This window comes from Zalophus californianus, chromosome 8 (assembly GCF_009762305.2).
Source record: "Zalophus californianus isolate mZalCal1 chromosome 8, mZalCal1.pri.v2, whole genome shotgun sequence".
Classification (NCBI taxonomy): Eukaryota; Metazoa; Chordata; class Mammalia; order Carnivora; family Otariidae; genus Zalophus; species Zalophus californianus.
Genome location: NC_045602.1, coordinates 137544744 through 137563558, shown reverse-complemented (window position 1 = coordinate 137563558; position 18815 = coordinate 137544744).

Below are 18815 nucleotides of genomic sequence, written 5' to 3'. Positions count from 1 at the left end.
AATGTAGCCAAACGTCTCCTGTTTAAAGAGGAGGCAGTAGCCCCTGTTGAGAATCACAGATTTGGAAGACCAGAGGCACTGCATCAGAAATAGTAAAGAGATTACGAGTCTTTCCATGTGGGGTGGCGAAGCCCCCAACCCCTCAACTCCATAGTCATTTGATTGGGAACGAGCTTGAACCAGGCACACTTCCTCCGTGAAACTCCCTCCAAACTGTAGAGCATGGCAGTGATTTGCAAAATAACTGGAAACTGCGGACCACATTCACTATACTAGAGTTGTAAATCTCTTAAGAATTCAGTTCATTAAAAGTATTGGATAGAAGGTTTTATAACAGAAAAATATGCTTATATGTTATGTTTTACTGGTGGAAAAAGAACTGTTTTTCTTAGTTTCCCCCCACTAGTCTGGTGACAGGCAGACTAAATGAGTCAAGCCGGGGCCCACGCAACCCCACCTAGGGGATGAGCATCCTCAGGACAGCTCTCGGGGAGATGACGTGAGCAGCTCACTGCTGTCTGCTCTCACCGTCCCTAGCCACCACCCAGAAGGCTCCAGCTCGCTTTGTGGGGGCAGGACAAGTGGACCTGGCGGCCCACACTGGCTGAATGAGAGGCACATTCTGTGTGTCGGTCACACCCGTGTTTTGGGGGCTCCACAAACACCCCACCAACTGCCTTCCAGACCACCCTACATCCGGCCTACGTGTTCTAAAACTGCACTGCCTCCTTTCAGGACCAAGAGCGAAAGAATGGCAGGGACAATGGCAGGACCCCGTCAACACAGTGTTGAGTGGTGTCTGAGAGCCAAGCCAAGGCAGCCTTCTCTATCTCCTGAGTATCAGTGCACTGGTCTACAGAGTGTTTGTGAAAACACCCCACTGCGCATGTGTGCACACACACACTCAAACACACATTTCTCGGGGTGACTACGGCAGTGTCAGCTCTGAGAATGTAATGCATGAATTCTAGGCAACTGTGTTTTTTAACAAACTGCAAGGTTTTGAGAGGAAAAAAAAAGATGCTGATGCTCCCTCTGTTGGAAATCGGTTAATGATCAACAGTAAGGTGAGAACTCCAACTATCCCTGGAATCTGTCCTTCAGCTCAGAGATCTTTGGCGCATCAAGACCTGGCAGAGACACGTGCCAACTCCACTCACAAGTCACAGGCAGAGCTGGTCACATAACCACACCCAACCACGGGGGCATGCCAGGAAATGTAATTCTGCCATACACACAGAGAGGGACAGCTAGAAACACGTATCGCTTTGGGCTAATGACTAGCACACTCGTAAACAACAATACAGTAATAATACACGCTATACGTATGCCTATTGCATTACATGCACATACAGATGATGTTACCTGTACATACACGTACATGCACACACACACTCCCCTCTACGCATATATGTGGTCTGTGTGCACAGGTACGTGCAGAGTAGGAGTCAACTCACACAGCATGGCCCACAATAAACATTTTAAAAGACTAAAAATAGATTATGATCCCAACCTGCAGACCTTGGGCAGTGTCCCCACTCCAACCTCACCCACCCTATCAGCACCCACTTCCCTGAGGAGGGGATGTGTGGAGGAATGTCCCACCCTTAGGTCAGGTGGAGACGTGTCCCCATGGCACCCGTTCACTGGCTGCACACACATTAGCAGGGCCCGGCGCCGTTCCAGGTACCAGACGTGGGGCTGTGGCAATCTGAGCTAGCCCTCCCATTCTCCAAGCTGACATTCCACTAGGGAGACAAATAACATGTGAATAAACCATCAGGGGCAACACTCTCCAATGGGGATAAATGCTCTGAAGAAAATTAAACAGGTAGTGGGGTAGGCAGTGAAGGGAGGGTGGTGGCAGAAGGTTCTTCGGGTGGACAGGCGAGAGGGCTTTCTGAGGAGCTGCATTTAAAGGAAGTGCCACAGCAGAACGGCTGGAATAGGTGCTTGGGGACCCTCGGGCAGTGGGCCCCGAGGATGCGCTTGCCCCGCCCCCCGAGTATGGAGGGGGCGCAGACAGATCTGGCTGGAGTTGGGGAGCTCCCTGAACCTGTCTACAGGCAACTCTGCCCAAGTGGGGCGGCACCCACTCCATGGCCATCCTCAGTACCCCCACTTCCTCCTTTCAAAGGCTGCTCAGAGATGTGCAGGACCATGCAGCTGCCCGTGAAGGATCTTCCCTCAACAGCCCCCACCACCCTGAGTGACTGCCTCCCGCTGGAGACGAATCACCACACAGTTCAGCTCCTTCCCAGGCAGCTTCCCATTCTGAAGAGCCGCCTGCACATTAAAGCTTGCGATGCACGGCCCCCAGCCTGCTTAGAGCTTCTTTATGGCCTCATCAGCAGTAACCGGACGATTACAAAGGCTTCTTCTGTTTTTTAAAAACAATGATTTACTGGATCTCTTCAACCCCTTTCCCAGGTCTGTGTATTATATGCGCACGGTTTGCTGTAATTAAATTCCCAGATTACTGCCAAACTGATCATTTTACCCATCCGATCTGTAACACTGCGTTTTATTGTCTCTTCTTATTTTTTAATTAAGATAGAAGTAGATGTATTCTATGAGATTCAGGAAGGAAATAAAACCACCCTCTTCCCAAGTCGGAGGGGCTCTGGAGCAGGGAGGTAGGAATCATAAGTGAGCACGGAAGGAGCCGGATTCTGGGTTCACCCATCCTTCCCTCAACAGGTATTTACTGAGGACCTACCATATGTCAGCAACTGAGAAGGTCACGAGGAGTGAGTGGTGAACAAGACGGGACGGGACCATCCTCAGATGCTCACACTCCACCGGGACTGGCACACAACAAAAGAAGCAAGCATCAGGCAGTAAGATGGTGGTGTACGTTACAAAGACAAGCCAACGGTGTGCATGACAGGAAGTGAGGATGACGGAACTATCCCAATCAAGGGACCATGGAAGCCATTCTGAAAATGATATTGAGATGCGATCACAATTAGAAGGACGCAGCTAAACCCAGGAAAAGAGCACTGATGGAGGAGGGAATAGTAGGTCAGAGGCTCTGGGGCAGGGAAGACCTCAGCAGGTATTAGAAGTGGCAGAGGGTGGGGGCACCTGGTGGCTCAGTCAGTTGAGCATCTGACTTTTGATTTTGGCTCAGGTCACGATCTTGGGGTCGTGAGATCGAGCCCCACATCAGGCTCTGTGCTCAGCGAGGAGTCGGCTTGAGATTCTCTCCCTCTGCCTCTCTCCCCCTCTCTCAAATAAATTAAATCTCTTTTTTTAAGATTTTATTTATTTATTTGTGAGAGAGAGAGAGTGAGAGAGAGAGCCCAAGAGGGGGTAGAGTCAGAGAGAGAAGCAGACTCCCCGCTGAGCAGGGAGCCCGATGCGGGACTCGATCCCAGGACTCCGGGATCATGACCTGAGCCAAAGGCAGTCGCTTAACCATCTGAGCCACCCAGGGCCCTAAATTAATTAAATCTTAAAAAAAAAAAAAAGATGTGACAGAGAGTGGGAAGAACACAAGGTGAGGTTGAGAAGCCGACATGGAGTTGAATTTGCAGGAAAAGGAAAAGGAGCTCCTTCTGGGAACAGAAGAGAGGAGTGGATTGGGGGGCTCTGAAAGAGCCCCAGCCTTGGCTCATAGGGGCACACCTGTGCAGTACACCTGCCTTGCACCTCAGACCTCTTGACCAATGACTCTTGAGGCCTAGGACGGGCATAAAACAGCATGGGTCTTCATGCTGGGACACAGGCACCCTGCCCTGATGGCCAACGACCAGAGCAGCTTCCTCAGTGCCTGACTGTGGCCTCAGACCACGCAAGTTCTCCAGAACCCCGACAGAAGCTGATCCCAAGAACAAGTGTGGCTGAATTTTCCTCTCACCGGAAGGATGGAGGGTCAGCGTGGTTGCCCCTTTGATGTAAAGAATACATGGGCATTCGGTATTCTGTGCACTTCACAGTTTGGGGACCTGATGAATCCCCTGCTGCATTTGTAACCTCGATACCTAGGATGGCTCCTGGCATGTCCTGGGTACTCAACAAATGAATAAAAGACCAGCCTGGAGGGATGACCTGGCCCCTTCTGCCACCCCCTCAATATGGCCTCACCATCCAGCGTTTGTTCTCAAGGCCACCCTGCACCGAGGGCTTGTCCACGCTCAAACGCACCTGCTGCCCATCCGACGCCCCCAGGTCTCTGCAGGGATGCCGACCACTTGGTGCCTGATCATCATGAAGCCTCATCACTTTATTCCCTCCAAAGCCTTCCTTCTCCGGTCCTCCTGCTTCCTTGCTCCTCACTGCCCCTTGGAAGTGAGCTGCGTTCTCTGTCTAGGGCCCACAGCAGGGTCTCTCCTCTGTCCCACCAGGCTGCTCAGAGATCCTGGCCTCAGTATTAGACCTACTTCCTCCCTGCAATGTTTCCTCTCTGTGCGGATGCTGGGCACAGAAGTAGCCGCGGGGTCCACCTAGTGAATCTGCTCAAGCGTACAGAAACACCATGCATGTCAGCAAAGTGAGATCCTAGCTCTAAGTCGGCCATCGTAATATGCATGCAAACATGCGTGTGCGTGTGTGTGTGTTTATATAGGTTGGTCAAACCCCCCATGGGTTTTCCACGCCACCAGGACACACGATGGAGGTGAGAGTTAATTCCCTTCCTGGAATAGGTAGCCCTTTGCTCTCCTTCTCTTGGAAGAGAGAAGGCCACACCCTGAACCGTCCGTCCACAATGTGAAAGAACTGAAGCTTTTCACAAACTCACTACAACAGACCTGCTCAAATGATTCCAAAGAACTGCAGAGCTTCAGAACACCTTTCTATCATGTTCTTGGCCAGAAAACACAGCACAGAGAGGTGTGTGTTTGGTGCGTGCGTGTGTATTCAGAAAGCTATGTGCAGTGGTACCTCCGTGTCCACGTACTAAGGACAGAAGGCAGCAGAAAGAGCTTCCCTGCTGAAAGTTAATTCTCATTCCTATTTAGAAACCATTCTGATTGGTAGACATGGGCACTTTAAAGTCAGGTTTTTAGTCAAAGCAAAGGCACATTCTTGCTTGCTTACTTTTTCTTCTGATGTAGAAAGTTCCTGGATCCTGAGTCAGATTTCCTGCCTGAACCAATTGTGCTGTTGGAGTGGAGAGTCCCGGGTCCCACGTAAGAATGGCTCTTGTGAACCCTGACGCTGGCTTGCCTGCCCGAGAAGGAGTGGGGTGACATGAGCAAAGAGTCAGCCTGGCATCTGGAAAAGTCCACTGATGGGCAGCGACGCTGAAATCAAAGCTGGCCGCGCACGGTCCAGGCCTTCAGGCAGGGTGGGCGCCAGGATGTGGCTGGGCCTGGGGAGGCTCGGGGCACAGAGGAAAGGAGCTGCAGGGCCCAGGGGCCGACAGAACACCTCTGGGAGTGAGCGGCCACACTCGCGCTGGTGGCCGTTAGGGCAATCCAGGTCTCCTGTGTTTAAGTAACACAAGTGCGAGCTGGGGAAGGGGGCTGCAGCTGCAGCAAGGATATGCCAAGTTTTGAGGGATGCTGAAGAATTCATCACTCAAGAGGCACCGAGACACTCCAGTAAAGGGGAGATTTATCAAAGTAAAGACATGTGTGTGTTTACTATTCAGATGGATAGAGAAGGTTGGAAGAAGCCGAGCTTCTTACCTTTGCCCTCGACCGCAGTGTGGACGCCAAGCAACCCTCAGGAGGCCTTGGCCAGGCCTGTGGATGCTCCTCAAAAAAACTCCAAGTCCCTTTTGGAAGGTGGTGGGTGAAAGTAAACAGAGGACTATTCTTAAATGTTGTGCTCAATTAAATTGGCGGCTGGTGAGGGAGGAGGGCAGGCTCCATCCTTTACGGACACCTGTGCGCTGAGCACTGAACGGCCCCAGAGGGTCAACTGCCCGACTCAGGACCCCCAGACGCACGTCCTTAGGACTCCACTCATGGCACGAGGCCTCAATTTTCTCATGTGTATGACGGAAGTAATGATAGTATCTTAGCTGCCGTACGAAATAAGCCTCAGTGCCTGACACATCAGGAGCATGTGGTAGATGCTCGAGATTTCACCACTGGCCCTGGCGTGGCTAGTTTCCGGCATCTGATCTATTCCATCTTCTGGTGGGATGGATGTATTTTCCCCCAACACCATAATCATCTGGTTTATATTTTATCTCACGGCTCATTCATGGAGACTTTCTTGTGATCAGAAAAGAGATGCACGGGATCCTCAGGTCACCTGTCTCTCTGTGTCTCGGGGCTGCTTGGGAAGAGAGTGGCACCGAGGGCCAGCAGGAGCTTTCCATGTCTCAGTAACGGGTGGGTGATAAGCCTCCAGGGCCCCCAAGGGCGGGTCGCAGCCCAGGCCAGGTCCCGGAGGCAGAAAGCCGAGCTGCCTGCTGAGAAGTGTTGTTAGTCTTGCAGATACAAAACAAACCCCACAGTTTATAAAGAGAAAAGAAATATAAGTTAGCTGACAGGTATACTTTATTGTATGTGGTCTTGATTAGGTTCTGGAAAAAAAAATCTTCAGATGTTTTATGTTATTTTAATTATAGGGACTCATTCCAAAGTCCCTCAAATATTATTTTCTCTTTCCCTGCCATAGATCTTTATAGGCTATTTCTCTCACATATATCTTTATAGACAATTCAAGCTCTTCTTGATATATTTCTATTCCCAAAGTCTTCAAAGCCATGGTTTCTTATTTTTTTCATGACTTGTACCCTTTAGCATGCTGAGCTTTTGATGTCAGCTATCAATTTTTAACTTTTAATTTTGTCTCCAGAAAGTAATATAAAGAGAAATATAAAGGTTAAAATAATACTCCTCATAAGCGTACAGCTGCAAATTTCATAGCTAAAAATGGAAAATTAATAGTACCTTTTCCCTTTAACTCTTAATGTGGTAACCAATTCTTGATTTCAGCATCTCAATGAGGTCCTTTCAGAAAAGGGTTTTACTGGGGTTTTATAGATTCAGCAACCAGGACAGGAGCCCTTCTCAGCTGGGACATAATAGTGCTAAGTGGAAAATTGCTGCTTTTAATGCAGTGCTTTCAAATGGACTCTAACATCTTGGGTTTTCATCCTTTAAAGACTTCAAATTTTCTGTGGGACCGATGGGTGCCATCAGGGTGAGGATAAGAGACATGGGGAAGAGAATTTCTCAGGGTGTTTTTTTGGAGATACTGTGCCAAAGACCCTCAGACAAGAGGTGGAAGGAGCCAGGAGCAGAGCCTTGCTCTTCTTGCTCAGAGCTGCCTTGTGTTCCTGGAGGGGCAGGAATCCCACTGTAGAAACAGGCCGGGAGCTGGGGGGGACAGACATGATGGGGGCAGGCATGGAGCCCCCAACATGCACACGTCCCTCGTGAGTCTGTGTGTGTGAGTCACCGGGAAAGGCCCGGAGTCGCAGTTAGGTCAGAGGAGAGAGGAAAGAAGAAAGGTCAGGAAAGGCGCTCACGGGCTGCCAAGGGCTGCTGGGAAGGTCCCCTGGACATGTGGAAACCGCAGGGCCTGCCGGCCGACAGCCAGCCCCCCGGGAACTGTGCTTGGATGGACCAGCCCCCTGCACACACTGCTGGGGAAGTGTGCGGGCAGCCAGCCAGTAAAGGGGCAGAACCAGGTGCCTTGCTCCTATGCGCTGAACTCAGTGTTTGAAGGTAGAAGTCACGATGGTGATGAGCATCATCAGTGGGACTAAACGTGGATGTGTCATTTCTGAGCAGCTCTCGAGGCAGGACTAGGGAGGCTCCCACTTCACAAACAAGAATACTGAGGCTCAGAGTTAAGAAATGGCCACAACCATGGAGTCAGTGAAGCCTGGGAGAAGATTCGAACCCACATCCGTGGGACCCTGTGGGTTCTTGCTCTGTCTTCACCTCCACACCATACCCGGATGCAGATTGGAAGCCCTTTCCGAAAGAAGGGATGAAGATGTGAGAACAGGAGCCTCAAGAGGAACTTGTTAACGTCGTGCATTTTATTAACACTGTGGAAGGGGCAGGCTGGCTGCCGCACCGGACGTCAGCTAGAAAGTACAAACAGCCTCCTGATACAAACATCATCTGCCAGCTTTGACAGTTGTTCTGAAACTGCTCTCAGGGCTCTTGGAGGTGGTGGGAGATGCCCAAGAAAATCAGCAGAGAGCTTTCCAAGTGAGCCTTTGCTCTCAGCAGGGCCCCGATCAGACGTCCACGGCGCACAATGCTTTGGTTTAACGGCGCCTGCAGGATTAACACAGAACAAAAGCTCCTCCCAGCACACCACCTGCATAATTTCGAACGCACACATTTGATGCAGTTTCTGTTGTAGGCTGCAGGTTGTGCTGGGGATCATTGCTTCTTCCCCTAACTATAGAGGGAATATTTATCCAGTTTTCAGCATGGGCTACTTCTCCCTGTGCGTAATAATTTAATGGGGAAAATAAGGGCAGAGGGAAACAATGAGGGGGAAAAAAAAAAAACCTGTTTAGTATTTAATAGATTCTTAACAATCCAGAAATCCAGCAGCTGGGAATGGAGAAGAGAGGCTCATGCTTTCAAGTCAGGAAGCCTGGTTCTGAACCATTCACTAGCCAAGAAACCCCAAGCTCAACATCCTTATGCCTCATCTTTATCCTATCTCTGGATCTGCAGCCCAGCCATGTTGTGCCCATCACTGACCACGTAGACCCCTGAGCAACAAGACAGCAGAAGCTAAGCCAGCAGAACCAATACCAGTGCTCGAGAATGGGGAAGGGAGAGGCAGAGGGGATGCATCTTAGAGGAGGAGCTTCAAGGAAGCCCCAGCCCCGCCTGCCAATCTGTGCCCTGTCTGTTCTCCTCTGTGTCAATCTAGGGCTCTGCTATCCTCTTGGCTCCTCAAACCAAAAAGTGTGGGGCTCCCCATCACCTTCCTCGTGCCCTCTTCAATCCAGTCTCCTGGCCTGAGGTCCCTCCTTCCAACGAGTGCAGGACTGCTGCCGGACTGTGCCCACGGCTTCCAGACTCCGTGTGCAGGGATATCACCTATGTGACTTGGAATCCACCAGGGACGGGAGTGTTTACAACACGGAATTGGTAAACCTTAAAACTCAGGGTGTTCTGTTTTCAAGACAGCTGGCTTACCAACACACCACTCATATACCCCCAGTTTGTTTCTCTCCATCCCCACCTACCGCATCCGCTCCCGACCCCGTCCCCAGCACGTCCCATCCCCAGCACGACCCCGTCCCCACGACGACCCCGTCCCCACGACGACCCCATCCCCAGCACGCCCCGTCCCCAGCACGACCCCGTCCCCACGACGACCCCGTCACCAGCACGACCCCGTCCCCACGACGACCCCGTCCCCAGCACGACCCCGTCCCCAGCACGACCCCGTCCCCACGACGACCCCGTCCCCAGCACGACCCCGTCCCGACGACCCCGTCCCCAGCACGACCCCGTCCCCACGACGACCCCATCCCCAGCACGACCCCGTCCCCACGACGACCCCGTCCCCACGACGACCCCGTCCCCAGCACGACCCCGTCCCCACGACGACCCCGTCCCCAGCACGACCCCGTCCCCACGACGACCCCGTCCCCACCACGACCCCGTCCCCACAACAACCACTTGACTTCAGGTTATCACCTCTCACTTGGACAGGCACCTTCTCCTGTTCCTACTCCTTCTAGCGCACTTTCTTTACCACAGCTAATGAGGAATTTTAAACCTAAATTGGGCTGTCATGTCCAATCCTTCCTGACCTTCCTACTAATCTTAGAAGAAAAGTCTGCACTCTCCCCTGTGCCGCAGGGTCTGAGGGTTCCAGTCCTGTTTCTCTCTCCTCATCCCCCTTGGTTCCTGTGCTTGCACCATGCCAGCCCCTATTCTGTGCTCAACCATGCTGAGTACCTCCTTACCTCAGGACCTTTGCACATGCCCCACGTCTGCCTAGGACATGCTCCCCAGCACTTTGCCTGCAGGGCTTAAAAGTCACCTCTTCACAAGTTCCTTCCCTGGCCAGCTTTCTGGCAGATGATCACACACACCCATGCCAGTGCGCTCTATAAACATGTGCTTATAACACCTGCAGCAATCCTAACTGCATTTGCTCATTTATTTCCTTATAGTCTGGAAACTCCCCCAAAACTGGAAGCCCTCAAAGGATAGGAACTATGTCTATTTTATTCAGCTGGGTACCACTATGGCCTATTACCTAATAAACACCCACAACAATATTTATTGGACAGATGAATGAATGACCATGTCCTCAGAGCAACTGAGAAACTAGGAGCTCTGAACCTGGGGGCCAAGGTGAGGCTTTGAGAAGGCAGGAACCCCTCGGAAGTCATGGAAAGTCTTGTGCATCTGTGGAGTTTCCTTTCTCAGACCCTTCCAATTGTGCTCCCAAAACTGCTGCCTGCACTGGAAAACATGGAGGAGAGAGCTCTCCCTGGATGGTGATCACTGTAGAGTCAGTCACCACCTAGCATTTAGCTGCCCACTGGACCTGAGCTCAGTCGTGTGCACAGAAATGGCCAGCAACTCTTCAACCAAGAGTGCTCATCCCTGCTCCCATGGCCGATCTCTGCGGGCAGGCAGTGAGTTCTTCAGCTCTAGGGTCCTGGCACCTGTGACAGCACACAGCGAGGGACCCAGGAGAAACATCTGACAGAAGAGATGGAGGAGGCGGGCTCGCCCCTTGCTGAAAGCCATCATGGGGCGGCCTCCCAGAACACTGGGCAGAGCCGGGGTGGCCGGGGAGGATCAGACACGGCCACTGTGCTGGCCTCTACGGGATGCAGGCTGGGGGCCCGGCGTCGGGGAGGAATCGGGGTCTGGGGGCGCGCTACACAGAGATGGCGGATGCTGGCGCAGGTCCAGTTGGATCACCCTGCCTCTTAGATCAATACTTCGTGCTCATATTGACCTCAACTGCTTTCCTCGCTGAAAACCAACAGTTCCAGCAGAAGTGGTAAACATTCCCCAGATAGAGGAGACAATAAGGCAATCTGAGCAGACGCACATTTAAAAAAAAAAAAAAAAAAGAAAGAAAGAAAAGAAAAAGAAAAAGAAAAAAGGTTTTCTCTAAAATCATAAAATGTTTATAACAATAGCAGATAATGGAGTAGCATTATCTTCAGAATGCAAAGGTACCAATTAAATCTCTGTTGGGCAAAACGTGCCCAACTGCCAGGGATGCATGCACAACCTCAGAACAAAATCTCCTCTGTTGTTTTGATCTTCTACCTCTCTGATTATAGAAACTGCAAGGACTTGGCTGGGGGTGACAGAGAGAACTCATCTATTTAAAACTCTTTTAAAAAAAAAACGAGAAAACATGAGAACAGGACTCAGGAGGGACGGATTATAATGTAGCTCCAGATGTGGGTAGAGGAAAAGAGAATGCGTTTTGCCAAATCCACAGAGCTCCTGAGCTGCAGGCCCCTGAGGTCCAGCTATGATTCCCTATAGATAGGGAAAATTTGAGGTGTCTTCCTAGAATTTCCCTCCTTGACACATGGCAGCTCAATTTTTTCCCAGCAGGAAATAGATGTTTGCAATAATGCATTTTGATTTTAATTTATCCTGGTGTAAACTGGATACTCTGAGTCTAGACCCTCATATGATTTAATCCTTGATGGGTGGGAGTGGGGACATGCTGCTATTTTAAATGTCTCAGCAATTTTCTGAACCATCTTTGGGAGGGAAGACTGCTCTTTTATTTCAGAAAAACAAAACAAAGCATTTCAATGAGCCCTTTGATTTTGCAAAGAAGAAGCCAAAACCCTATTTGGGAATGGAGAGGTTCTAAATAAGGAGATGTGAAACAGGCCCGCATGATAATGTCAGGCTTGTCAGTGGATGGAACTCACCCCTGAGCTGGCTGGGTGACCGTGCTGTGGGAGAGGAGCCTGGGAGTATGTGTGTGGGGGGAGGGGAAAGGAGGGCTGGGTTCCTTCTGCTGGTTCCAAAACACTGCTGTTGACAGCAGGCAGGACTGGGGTCCTGGGACTGGTGCCCTGGCTGCAGAAACACGGTGTCAGATGGAAGGGTAAAGAGAAGCACATCTAGTAGGGACCCACTGTATGGTGGACTCGGCTTGAGACCATAGCCTTCTTTCAACTTCTTTCTGTCCCTCCAAGCTTTCAGTGAAGTTTTGATAAGCACTAAGGGAGCCTGACTTAATCCCACTTTAAGGAAATAGGGGAGGACCTTAATCTAATAGGGGAGGATCTAATCTAATAGGACCTAAAACCTAATTTAGGATAAAGATATCCAGGGAGATCAGTAGTCTTCTGGAGAAGGTAACTGCAGAATGGGGATGCTGTGTGGAGCACCAGACCACCAGTCTGAGAAGAAGTGCAGTGGACATCCGTGGGAATGACTCTCATCTGCCCCTGTCTTCCTTCTCCGGGCATGGCAGCCTTTCTTTCTTGTCTGAACCCCTCTGCATGTAGACTTCGCCTGTCGGAATGCTTTTTGTTTGGGCTCAACCCTGGCCAATGGAAGCCTTCTTGAGACTTCCACTGGAACCATTAGCCATCATCTGAGAAAGTTGCTGTGGAGGTGATGTGAGCCTACGAGGGCTGGCAACTGGCTTTTGCCCCGTACGGGGAGCCCAGCTGAGAATGAAGAATGGTTGAGTTACTTGTTCCTCTGATTTCCTCTCTGCCCCGCTGTTGCAAGCTGGCTTCATCATTCTTCTGAAGTCCTCATTTTTGTCCTGGCTCCCGACAGCTCTCCTCCCTGGGGTCTTGTAACTGCTCCCTCCGCTGCTCCTTCTGGTCCTGGAATGGAAATGGTTCTCCCACTGTCACAGCCTAGGGATGCCTCAGTTTGTGGTCTGTTTCCTTCCTGAACCCTGATCAGGTTCTGTGGTCAAACAGACACAGGCTCTTCTATTATCAGGTGGACAATAATGGGAGCTATGAGCCCTAAAGAATGGAGAAGTTAGGAGCCCTTTGGGCTGAATTCATTGGAACACAAGTTATAAAGCCCAGCCTTTGCTCACAGAACCTCCTGAATCTTAGAAAGTAACTACATCTATCTGGAGTTGCCTCCAAACTGCCTTTAGCATGCTGATCTAGGGCTTACCAGTGCTGACTCTTAAAAGCCAGGGCTGATGCAAGCTGGTGCAACCCCTCTGGAAAACAGTATGGAGGTTCCTCAAACAGTTGAAAATAGAGCTACCCTACGATCCAGCAATTGCACTACTGGGTATTTACCCCAAAGATACAAATGTAGGGATCCGAAGGGGTACGTGCACCCCGATGTTTATAGCAGCAATGTCCACAATAGCCAAACTGTGGAAAGAGCCAAGATGTCCATCAACAGATGAATGGATAAAGAAGAAGTATATATACACAATGGAATATTATGCAGCCATCAAAAGGAATGAGATCTTGCCATTTGCAATGACGTGGATGGAACTGGAGGGGGTTATGCTGAGTGAAATAAGTCATTCAGAGAAAGACATGTATCATATGACCTCACTGATATGAGGAATTCTTAATCTCAGGAAACAAACTGAGTGTTGCTGGAGTGGTGGGGGGGTGGGAGGGATGGGGTGGCTGGGTGACAGACATTGGGGAGGGTGTGTGCTACGGTGAGCGCTGTGAATTGTGCAAGACTGTTGAATCACAGATCTGTACTTCTGAAACAAATAATGCAACATATGTTAAGAAAAAAGAAAAAGAAGAAGATAGCAGGAGGGGAAGAATGAAGGGGAGTAAGTCGGAGGGGGAGATGAACCATGAGAGACAATGGACTCTGAAAAACAAACTGAGGGTTCTAGAGGGGAGGGGGGTGGGGGGATGGGTTAGCCTGGTGATGGGTATTAAAGAGGGCATGTACTACATGGAGCACTGGGTGTTATGCACAAACAATGAATCATGGAACACTACATGAAAAACTAATGATGTAATGTATGGTGATTAACATAACAATAAAAAAAATTTTTTAAAAAAGCCAGGTCTGGGTGAGTGACACCAGCAAGATAGTGGGACAGGAGGTCCCCTGTTCATATCCCCCTTTGGCAACAATAACTTGGCATCTATCTGTGGACAAAAGTGCTTTTCTGGGAGCTTTGGGATCCAGGTAGGAAATTACAAAATCCTGTGCAGTCAAGAGCTGTTTTGAAAATTCAGGCCCACACCCAGGTGGCAGACTCACTGACTACAGTCTCAACTATAGACCCAGAAACAGCTCCATGCCCTAGCAAACTCAGCTACTGTGTCATCTGCCATCAGTGCTGTCAGCCCATACGTCAAGGGGCCTGGGAAAAGTTACACCCATCAGCGCACTGGCTAATAGGCCCATAGACCTCGGTCTCAGCTGCGTCCCTGGAAATGGCCCACAACCTAGCTCCAGCCCCATATACCAAGATCAAGTGGGAATTAACCCTGAGATACAAGGATGACTCAATATACACAGATTGATGAAGGTGTTATACTACATTAAGAGAATAAAGGATAAAAGCCAAATGATTGTCTCAACAGACACAGATTAAGCATTTAACAAAGTTCAACATCCTTTCATGACAAAAACTTTCAACAAATTCCATATAGAGGAAATGTACCTCAACAAAATAAAAGCCATATAATGACAAACCCACATCTAACATCATACAATGGTGAAAGGCTGAAAGGTTTCTCCCTAAGATCAGGAACAAGGCAAAGATGCCTACTCTCCCCTCTTCCACTAAATATGGTACTAAAATTCAAGCCAGAGCAATTAGGCAAGACAAAGAAATAAAACGTATATAAACCAGAAAAGCAGTTAATTTGTCTCTGCAGATGACATTATCTTACCTATGGGAAACCCTAAAGATTCCACCAAAAATCTGTTTGAACTAATAAATTCAATAAAGTTGAAGAATACAAAATTGACATACAAAAATCAATTACATTTCTACACACTAACAACAAACTCTCTGAAAAAGAAAGAAAATAATCCCATTTATAATAGGATCAAACACAATAAAATACCTAGCAATAAATTTAACCAAAGAGGTAAAAGATCTGTACACTGAAAACTATGATACTGATGAAAGAAACTGAAGAAAACATGAAGAAATGGAAAGATAGCTCATGTTCATGAATTGGAAGAACACTGTCAAAGTGTCCATACTACTTAAAGGAATCTACAGATTCAATGAAATGCCTATCAAAATTCCAATGACATTGTTCACAGAAATAGAAAAAAACAATCAAATTAGTATGGAATCACAAAGGCCCTGAAAGCCAAAGCAATCTTGAGAAAGAAGAAAAGAACTAAAGACATCACACTTCCTGATTTCAAACATGATACAAAGCTGTATTAATCAAAACAGTACAGTACTGGCAAAAAAAAAAAAAAATCAAAACAAAAGCAGACACACAGACCAAGAGAACAGAATCGAGAGCCCAGGAATAAAGCCATGTATATACCACTATCAACTAGTAGTATTTGATACGGGAGCAAAGAACTCAACGGAGAAAGGATGGTCTCTTCAATAAATGGTATTGAGAAAACTGGATATTTTCATGCGAAAGAATGAAGTTAGACCCTTATCTTGTACCACTCATAAAAAGTAACTGGAAGTAGATTACAAAGATTTAAATGTTAAGATCTGAAACCATAAACTCCTAGAAGAAAATATAGGGAAAAAAGCTCCTTGATATTGGTCTTGGCAAGGGTTTTTTTGGATGTAACACCAAAGGCATAAGCAACAAAAGCAAAAATAAAAAGTGGGACCACATCAAACTAAAAAGCTTCTGGTGCTCGCTTCGGCAGCACATATACAAATTAAAAAGCTTCTGCACATCAACAGAAATGATCAACAAAATGAAAAGGCAACCTATAGAATGGGAGAAGATATTTGCAAACCATATCCCAAATAAGGGGTTAATATCCAAAATATATAAGAAAGTCATACGACTCAATAGCGAAATCATCATCATCGTCATCTAATTAAAACATGGGAAAAGGACCTGAATAGATATTTTTCCAAAGAAGACATATAAATGACCAACAGATACATATAAAGGTGCTCAACATCACTACTCATCAGGGAAGTGCAAATCAAAACCATAACGAGATATCACCTCACAGCTGTCAGAATGACTATCATCAAAATTATAAGAGATAACAAATGTTGGCAAAGATGTAGAAAAATGCGAATGAACCCTTGTGTACTATTGGTGGAAATATAAATTGGGAAAGCCATTATGGAAACGTAAAACATGGAGTTCCTCAAAAAATTAAAAACAGTATTTCCACATGATCCAGAAACTCCATTTCTGGGCATATATTCAAAGGAAATGAAATCACCATCTGGAAGAGGTATCTGTACACCACATTCAGGGTAGCATTATTCACAATAGTCAAGGCATGGAAGCAATCTAAGTATGTGTCAGTACATGAGTAGATGAAGAAAATATGCTACATGGGCACACACACACATTCTTTCTCCCTCTCTGTTAAATACACACATACACGCTCACACTCAAAGTGGAAGATTACTCAGCCACAAAAAAAGAAGGAACCCCTGCCATTTGTGACATGGATGAACCTTGAGGGCATCATGCTAAGTAAAATAAGTCACACAGAGAAAAGCAGTGATCACACAGATCACTGTATGATTTCACTTATTTGTGGAATCTAAAAAATCCAAACTCATAGAAACAAAGAGGGCTGGTGGTTGCCGGGAAATAGGAGCTGGTTAAATGGGGAGATGCTGGTCAGAGGGTATAAATTTCCAGGTATAAGATGAACAAGTTCTGGGGATCTAATGTGCAGCATGGTGACTGTGATTAACAATACTACATTGTGTACTTAAAAGTTGCTAAGGGATTAAACCTTAAATGTTCTCACCATAACAAAAAAGGGGAAGTCTGTGAAGTGATGGATGTGTTCCCTAACCTTATTGTGGTAATCGTTCCACAATACGTACATATATCAAATTATCACACTGTACACCTGGCATTTACACAATCTTATATGTCAATTATATCTCAGTGAATGTGAGGAAAAAAGCAGAAAAAAACAGAGCTGCCCGCTGAGCTCCCATTTATTAGCAAGCAGTAGCTGATGGGTAGGAAAGTTTCTACGTCTCTCAAAATTAAAACCACAGCAAACACTTAGGTGCCGACTCTCCTCATGCACATGCACTCACTCAGCTCATCCCCTTCACCCCCATCTTACAGATGAGCCAACTGAAATCTGAGCCGCCTGTCCGCACTGACTTGGCTAGTGGGGGACGGAGGCAGGGTACCCCAAGCCTGGTGCTCACCACCTACACTGCTGGCCTCTCGGGCCTGCATCCAGGCCCCGCTTTCCACGGGGAACCAGCCAGTTTAAGGTGCTGGTAGCTCAAAGAGTTCATTCCTAAGTCCCCTCAAACACTTTCATTGAACTAAATCTGGGACCAGGAACAGTTTGCAAACTGGGCTGAACACCTGAATTTTTTTTTTTTTTTTAACTGATGGAACTGAAAGTCACCTAACATACAATTAACTGTCTTAAAAATGAGCCATCTGGTGGCACTTAGTATATTCAAAATGTGCAACCACCAGTCTATCTGGTTCCAAGTATTTCTGTCGCTCCAGAGCAAAACCTGTAACCTTTAAGGAGCATCTCACTGGTCCACGGCCTGGCTCTGTTGGTAATGCTGTGTCTGAACACAGCCACAGTTACTGGTGGGAGCACCATCTACAGATGCTCTTGTGCAGAGTGGGGTGGATACAGTAGAGACCTACCGGCCCACCAAGTCGAAAACAGTCACTCTCTGGTCCTTTACAAGAAAAGTGCAACAACTCGAGAGGAAGGTGTTAAGAGCATTAGGTTTGACGTGGGCTGGAATCCTAGCTGGTCATTTTGCCATATGATTTGGGGTGGGTTCCTTCTCTGTCTGTGCCTCCCGACGCTCCTACATAAACCAGGGAGCACATCTGTGCTCTGTGTGGAAAGCACTTAGCACAGAGCCAGGCACGAGGCAGCCAATCAGTGGTAGTCAATACTATTACCTTGCCATTTGTGCCCTTATTTGATCTTCCAGACTACCCCAGGGAGGCTGGAAAGGAGATAGCCTTGTCTCCATTTTACAGATAGGGAATGGGGGCTTGAAATGGAGCAGAACTTGCTCAGGTTATGAACCAGTGACGACCACAGCCACAGATGGGACCTTGGGCTCAGTGTCCGGCTACCCACGCCGACAGGGCACCACACTCGGGGGAGGGAAGCAGAGAGAAAGAACATCAAGCCCAAAGATCAAAGCCGAACGTGTCCCAGCCTTGCCTGGCTCTGGGAAAAACGTGAGCTAGTTTGGGCCTCTCAAAAATGTGCATTGCACCCAAGAGTGGGTTCACATCATTTCCCAAATTCTGTGGATTTCGCTTCTAGAGTGCCCACCTTGAAGAAGCCCTGGCTTCTTCCAGGTGGAGATGAAAGCAAACAACGTGCTTCTGTTGCTTCTATTTCATCCGGCTGCTCCTTCCTCTGGTCACATTTGCAAATTAAAATTAAACCCCACCAGGAGAAGGCCCCTCTCCCCGACTTCATGCTGAGCTGGCTCTCACCCTCTTTGAGGTCTTCAAAGCGGCTCTTAAGCAAATCCTTTAAATCCTCTCCCAGTGCCTTGATGTCTTCACAGGGCAACTGCTCACTGCTCTGGGGCTAATGCAGCATTTGTGAAGTTCAGGGGGGGGGATGACAATTCAGCTGGCTCTGCAGAAAGCCATTTGACAAGCAGTCAGCGCAACGCCTCAGTCGGAGAGCTGCTTTCTGGCCGGCAAGCCGAGGGGAGGACTCTGCTGGGGCTGGCTGGCTGATCCGTGACAATGTTTATCTTCCTGGTATCTGAGCTCTGGCGAGGCCAGAGGTGACACTGAGCAA